The 7,643-nt window shown below is 41.5% G+C and overlaps 1 long non-coding RNA gene across 1 annotated transcript; it reads left to right on the forward strand.

The window, feature by feature from the left end:
* Positions 1-5,845: 5,845 nt before the first annotated feature.
* Positions 5,846-6,958, forward strand: LOC138752321 (uncharacterized). The gene is made up of 2 exons (XR_011350518.1): positions 5,846-5,964; positions 6,740-6,958. It is a non-coding gene; the product is annotated as an uncharacterized lncRNA (long non-coding RNA).
* Positions 6,959-7,643: the final 685 nt, after the last annotated feature.

Below are 7,643 nucleotides of genomic sequence, written 5' to 3' on the forward strand. Positions count from 1 at the left end.
ACATTTTGGCAGTTTCCGCAAAACAGGACGTCAAGCGCTGAAGAGCTGGCTCTGAATGGGCAACTAAAGCAGCATCGTCTGCAAAGAGTATTATTTAAAGGGTGAAAAACTACACCATGCTGTTGTCCAGAGGGACTTGGGAGTGCTTGTGCATGAATCGCAAAAAGTTAGCTTGCAGGTGCAGGAGGTTATTAGAAAGGCAAATGGAATGTTGGCCTTCTTCGCTAGAGGAATTGAATTCAGGAGTAGGGAGGTAATGTTGCAACTGTATAAGGTACTTGTGAGACCGCACCTGGAGTACTGTGTCCAGTTCTGGTCTCCATATTTGAGGAAGGATATACTGGCTTTGGAGACGGTCCAGAGGAGGTTTATTAGATTGATCCCTGGGATGAAAGAGTTGACTTATGATGAAAGATTAAATCGTCTAGGATTGTATTCGCTCGAGTTCAGAAGAATGAGAGGAGATCTTATAGAAACATATAGGATTATGAAGGGTATGGATAGGATAGATGTAGGAAGGTTTTTTGAGCTGGCCGGGGAAACTAAAACGAGAGGACACAGTCTCAAGATTCGGGGGAGTAGATTTAAGACAGAGATGAGGAAAAATAGTTTTTCCCAGAGAGTAGTGAATGTTTGGAATTCTCTAACCAGGAAAGTAGTTGAGGCTGCCTCATTAAACATATTTAAAATTCGATTAAATAAATTTTTACATGATAGAGGAATTAGGGGATATGGGGAGAAGGCAGGTAGGTGGAGTTAGGTCATAAATTAGATCATCCACGATCGTATTGAATGGCGGAGCAGGCTCGATGTGCCATTTTTGGCCTACTCCTGTTCCTACTTCCTATGTTCCTATAAGTCTCCTAGTCTTAATGGGATTTTTCCCAGGACTTTAAGGGAGGTCAGGGAACAAATAGCAAGGGCACTGACAGTGATTTTTCAAAGATAATTGGAGGAGGGGGTGCTACCACAGGATTGGAGGGTTGCAAATGTTGTTCCATTGTTCAAAAAAGGCAGTAGGTGTAGGCTAAGTAATTATAGGCCAGTAAGCTTGACTTTGGTGGTGGGGAAGTTTATGGAGGGTATTCTTCGAGATAGTATATACACATATCTGGATAGGCAAGGATTGATTTGGGGCACCCAGCATGGGTTTGTAAAAGGAAAGTCATGTTTGATGAACCTTGTTGAGTTTTTTGAGAAAGTGTCAAAAAAGATGGATGAAGGTAGAGCAGTGGATGTGATTTATTTGGATTTTAGTAAGGCTTTTGATAAGGTTCAGCATGGATGGTTAATAAGTCACTAGGAATTAGTAGAGAGATTGTGACATGGGTTCAGAGGTGGCTGGGAGATAGACAGCAGAGAGTCATGGTGGACAACTGTATGTCAGGTTGGAAGCCTGTGACAAGCGGGGTGCCTCAGGGATCAGTGCTAGGTCCCTTGTTACATTAATGATTTAGAGGAGGGTGTGGTTAACTGGGTAAGCAAATATGCGGATGATTCGAAAATAAGGGGAGTGGTAGATAATGAGGTAGATTTTCTCGGATTACAAAAGGATTTGGTTTGTTTGGAAGAGTGGGCTGAAAGATGGCAGATGGAATTCAATGTAGACAAGTGTGAGGTGTTGCATTTTGGTAAAAATAACCAGAATAGGACATATACAGTTAAGGGGAGGGCATTGAGGGATGCAGAAGAGCAAAGGGACCTGGGGGGTTATGGTACAGAGTTCACTGAAGGTAGATTCCCATGTAGACAGGGTGGTTAAGAAGGCATAAGGTATGCTGGCCTTCATAAATCATAGTATAGAGTATAGGAGCTGGGAGGTGATGCTGCAGCTATTTAAGGCATTGATGAGGCCAGGTTTGGAGTACTGTGCTCAGTTCTGGTCTCCAAATTATAGAATGGATATAGATAACTTGGAGAGGGTGCAGAGAAGGTTTATAAGGATGTTGCCTGGCTTACAGCATCTGGATTACAGGGAGAGATTTAAGAGACTGGGACTTTATTGATTGGAACGTAGACGACTGAGAGGGGACTTGATAGAGGTATTTAAAATTATGAAAGGAATAGATAGAATAGACGTAAACAGACTCTTTCCCCTGAGGGCAGGGGAGGTTGGAACAAGAAGCCATGAGTTAAGGGTAAGGGGGCAACACTTTAGGAGAAATATTAGAGGTGGCTTTTTCACTCAGCGAATGGCGGCAGAATGGAATGAACTTCCGAATGAGATAGTTGCGTCAGGGACCCTTCTGTCATTTAAGAGAAGGTTGGATGTGTACATGGAGGTGAGGGGGTTGGAGGGTTATTGGCGGTGAGCGGGAGGTTTGAGCTAGTGGAGTTGTTCTAGTGAACCAGTGCGGACTCGAAAGGCTGACGTGGCCTGTTTCCGCTCCGTAAATGATTATATGGTTATAATAGATGAAATGTCAGTTTTTGCTTTCCTGCAGCAATTTTGCTAACGTTCCAAATGATTCTCAAGTATTACTTGCGTTTTGGAAGAGTTATTACAGGTATCTTCTTTCTCTCATAAATTTACCACAGTATATTCCAAAATGTTTTGCAGGGAAAAGTTCAAGAATGTGAAGGGATAATATAGACTATAATTACAACAAATTACAGTAAAATCCCCATTATCCAGAATTCAATCAACTGGAAACTCAAACAACTGGCAAAAAAAACTTGAGGAAATAAAAAGAAAGTAAACTTTCAAATAAATAAGACTGGGCGGTGGACCCCACGGGGGAGGGCCAAGACTTGTGACTGGGTGGTGGACTTGTGACTGGGCGGTGGACCCCATGGGGGAGTGCCAAGACTTGTGACTGGGCGGTGGACCCCACGGGGGAGTGCCAAGACTTGTGACTGGGCAGTGGACTTGTGACTGGGCGGTGGACCCGACGGGGGAGTGCCAAGACTTGTGCAGATTTGCTCTGCTGAATTAGCAATGTCACTCAATGTGCGTGGAGGTGAGTTGGGTTGAACCGAGGGCCTGACCAGAACACTTGCGGGGTGGTGAATTGGGCTGTCAGCACAAGGAACTTGCACCAAGGGCGGTATTGCTTGGAGGCAAGCCGGGTTGTCAGCATGAGGAAGGTGTGCCAAGGGTCTGACCCAGACACTTGCGAGGACATGAGTTGGGTTGTCAGTGCGAGGAGGGTGGTAAAGTTTCAATAAAGCTGCGTTGAAATGAAATGGTGGTGCTCAGGATGAAGAGGCGTCTAATGCCGCTAATCACTGAAGCGACTCTCCGAAAGTGTCTCCTATCCCTGCCTACTAAAAGTCTTTATCTTTATTACTATTAGATATATTAGTAAGGCTTTATCTGTAAATTTGGTGGGGGGGGGGGGGTAATTATAACAGTGGCATGGTTAGCGTAGTGGCCAGCACAATGCTGTTACAGTTCCAGTGACAGGGTTCAAATTTAAATTTTGTTAAATTACGTGAATTACCAGATTAAAATGAACTTTACATAATTAAAGACCACATTACTGATATTTTTAAATTACTTTACATTTTGCACTGTCTTTTGTCTTTTAAATGGTGTATTCTTAATACAAGTATATTAGTTAGACATTGGAAGCATCTCAGCCACTGGGAAAATTCGCATTTCTGACATCCACGATCCCCATAAGTGCTGAATAGTGAGAATTTTACTGCATCATCTAACAGGCTGGAATACAAACTACAGCAGACAGCCAGGAATTACCGGAGAGTGATTGAATAGATAGATAGCATAATGGTGAGAAGGAAAATTTGATGATCTGAAGGGGTAAAACAAATGAGCTCAAGGGACTTGCTCATCTGGCTCCTGCGAGACCCTTTTTAGCATGCATTACTATGAGGTACTATATTGTGGAAGGTTGTAGCTGTTACATGACAGCACTGCCCATTACCTGGTTGGAAGATACACCACCTGTCAATCAAGGTTTGGCTCCGTCCCACCCATCAGTGCACACCTGACCATTGGCCCCTTTCAAGTGACCTTTTTTTGTATTGACTAATTATTCAGACAACAGTAAAGCATAAAAATTAATCTTTAAATTAAATAATTTGGATTTAATAAACATCTATGACTCTTGCAAATATATAGAAATAAAAAGTTAAACCAATACACACTGTTGATGCAAAAGAAAGCTCCTTCTTCCTAAGAAGAACAGGCCCCATATATAGCTGTGGGTTAAGTGAGGAGAATCCTATCCAGGGTGAACCCACACAGGCAGCTGGAGCAGACAACATACAAGGCCAGTTACTGCAGGTTGTGCTGACCAACTGACAGAGGTCCTTACAGAGATCTTTAACATGTCACTGCAGTAGTCCATTCTCCCGTGGGTTTTCAAGGCAGCCACCATCATCCTGGTACTGAATAAGTTTGCAGATGATATAACAGTAGTTAGCCTCATCAGCAATAACGAGTCGAAATACAGTGAAGAGGTTGAAGATCTCATTAAATGGTGAGAGAATAACAACCTGAGTCTCCACGTGGGAAAGACAAAGGTGAAGGACCAAAGATGACTACCCATTAATAGGCATTAATAGGTCAGTAGTGAACAGAGTCCATTTAAGAAGTGACCTTTCCTGGACTCATAACATCTCCTCACTTTTCAGGAAGCTGCAAAAGAGTCTGCAGTTCCTTGGTAGACTGAGGTGGGTAAGGCTACTGGCTTCCATACTGTCAACTTTCTACAGGAACTCTATCGAGAATATCCTGGGTGGCAACAACACAGTGTGGTACAGTTGCTGTAGAGCATTGGATCGAAGGTTAATACAAAGGACCATAAAAGTGGCAAAGAGGATCACTGAGGTCGGTATTTGCACTCTCAATGAGATTTACTGGGATTGTTTTTCAAGAGAGGTCACAAAATCTTTGAGGATCTCTACCATCCTCATACAGAAGCATAAGAGCTAGAACCACCAGGCTGAGAACAGCTTCTTCCCACAGACAGTGAGACTGCTGAATGACTGCCAAGAACTGCACTGTTCTGCACCGTGGACCGGGGAATACTGTTTCGTGGAGTTGTACTGATACAACTTGGATGACAAATAAAGTTGAACTTGAATTTCAACTTCTGTGAAACCCATCACTGTTCCTTCTGAAAGGTTCGGGTTGTCACCCAACATCACTGTTGAGATCATAATTATTAATGCTTTCAATGTGTTGAATCTTAGAAAGGCAATACTCTTGGATGTAACCAATTCTCTAGAAATGTGCTTTAACACCCGTATCAGTCCCTTGCTCCTGTGACATTAGTCCTAATTGGTCAACAAAAATAAATGAGAAAATAGTTCTGACAATTATTATGAAGATAGATAGCCTTCTTTCCAAGTTGAACTTCAATAAAATGTGATGCGTAAAAATATTTTTTTTAATGGAGCATATAATAGGTGTGTATTTAGGAATTAAGATTAATTTTTTTCCTGTTCCAAACAAGCAAAATAACTATAATAAGATCCACTACATTTTCCAAAGAGTCTCATCAAGCCCTATTAAATTCTGAAGCAGAATACAAAAGAAAAGTAAATTTGATTAATGCTCTCCAATACCTGATGAAGAATTTTCACCTTTTATTTCTATATGTTTGCAAGAGTCATGCACATTTATTAAAAGCAAATTATTTAATTTAAAGATTAAATGTTATGCTTTACTGTTGTCTGAATAATTAGTCAATATAAAAAAGGTCACTAAAATATTTGTAACATAAAAAAAGCATTTGCTCAAAAATATTTTCATCAGCCTCGCATAAAGAATAAGCATAACGAATAGTGACTCATCATCATATCTCTGAGGTGTTACCATGGAACCGTACATTGAGGTAACAATGCAGCACAGATTGTTATTTGTGCTGTTTCTGAAGATTGGATGGTGTTAGTTGTAAACCATAGATTTCAATGCTGGGGTCATAGGAAGTGGGTGTCTGTGGAGGAAGAGCTTCAATGCCTACGACCTGATTGATGCAATTTTCTGATAGTTTGGTAAATGAGCATGCTTTTGCCCACCTGAAACAGTCATAAGTTCTCATTGGATGCCTATTGAATTTTACCCCAATTTTTAGACTCACGGTCAGCATCCAACCCTATGATGAATATTTCGACTTACCACACTTTTTCCCCAAATCAGGAGATTGCTTTCATACAAGTTAAATACCAGATGACAAAAAAAAAAATTGCATTTAATGAACAACCCAGATCTACAAAGACCTCCCACAAGAAAGGACTATGGATTAAATTCTGGTATAGATGGGAATTTGGTGGTCAGCATGGTGTGATGGGCTGATGGGCCTGTTTCTGTGATATATGTGTATAACTCTTCTAAAACCTTCAGTCCATAATTTATTTTCTTGCTGCTTGGCTTTACTATAGCCCATGACTGCCCAAACCCTGATCCTATTCAAATGTCAATGCATTCCAGGCAGGCAGCTGAAGGCTATCTTGTGGACAAGGCCCAGAGATTGCAGTATAATCTACGGTACTTGAAGTAACCCTATAATTATATTATGTACTGGTTCCCATAGCTCTGAGAAAGTTAAAATTGACACCTGCTCTTTGGCACCACTCTCTGACCATTATTTCAATTTCTAATACTTCCCCTACTTTTATTCCTTTTATTCTTTTCCACTTTTGCCCCAATTTGTGCCTTGTCAAAGGCTTTCTTAAAATCCATGTAGATCATATCCATTTCATTTCAGTTGATCTGCCACTTGCTTTATAAAAAATTGTGGCTGATTTTAATTATTTTCTCTTCATCCAGGTACTTGGGAGATTGCAATCACTTGAATACACTCAGAGCTGATGATGCCACCAAGCCAATTCAAAGAGTTCACCCTGACCCTGGGAGCACCTTGAAAAACTTGCATGTTAAGGTTTGCAACAGCAAGCCTTCTGATGCTTGGGTTTAATATATTATGGCTTGTGTAAAACTGACAGGAATATCTCCATCACTTTCAAATATGATACATTTTCCATTGTTTCTTTGCTTTGTAATTCTTCTCATTAAAATATAACAATGTTGTTTTCATTCTAACTGTACAACATGAACTATTAGTCCACATGGCTTGCATAGCTCCCTTACAAGAACTGTGCTGAATAATTCTATTAATGAATTAAAACATCATTTTTTATAGTTATTTTATACGATCAAAAAAAAATGACAATGCCACCAGAGCTGCTGTAATGGCAGTGTTGGCACTGGTTAGGACCCACGGAGAACATGATGCAGAGACGCAGTGCTCGTCTGCAGGATTCCACCACCCGGTCCAACTTCCAACAGCTTCACACAGCCTGTTACAGGAGCCGACGGTGGTTTATTTTAAAATCCTCCAACCTTGGGATCTAGACCCAAGATGGCGGTGTCTATGTTTAGCATCGGCCTTGAGGGGTCAGATTCCAGGAAAGCAGAGGACTGGCTTTTGGCACCAGAAAATGGGGAGAATATCCCCCAGTTTGAGGAGAATCAGAGGAGACAACCCTACAATCAGGGCCAGTACCAGTGTAGCGGTACACTTGGAGGGAGTGGGCAGAACCAGCGCTAACAGCTCCCGTCTTGTGACGGGTAGACACAACAGTCTTCTATCTACTGGCAATTAGCCATTACAGCCACCAGGCATAGTGATTCAGCAGAACCAGCAGGTCTACTGAGAAGCCCTGGCCTACTC

The sequence above is a fragment of the Narcine bancroftii genome, chromosome 2 (genome assembly GCF_036971445.1).
Source record: "Narcine bancroftii isolate sNarBan1 chromosome 2, sNarBan1.hap1, whole genome shotgun sequence".
In the NCBI taxonomy this organism is placed as follows: domain Eukaryota; kingdom Metazoa; phylum Chordata; class Chondrichthyes; order Torpediniformes; family Narcinidae; genus Narcine; species Narcine bancroftii.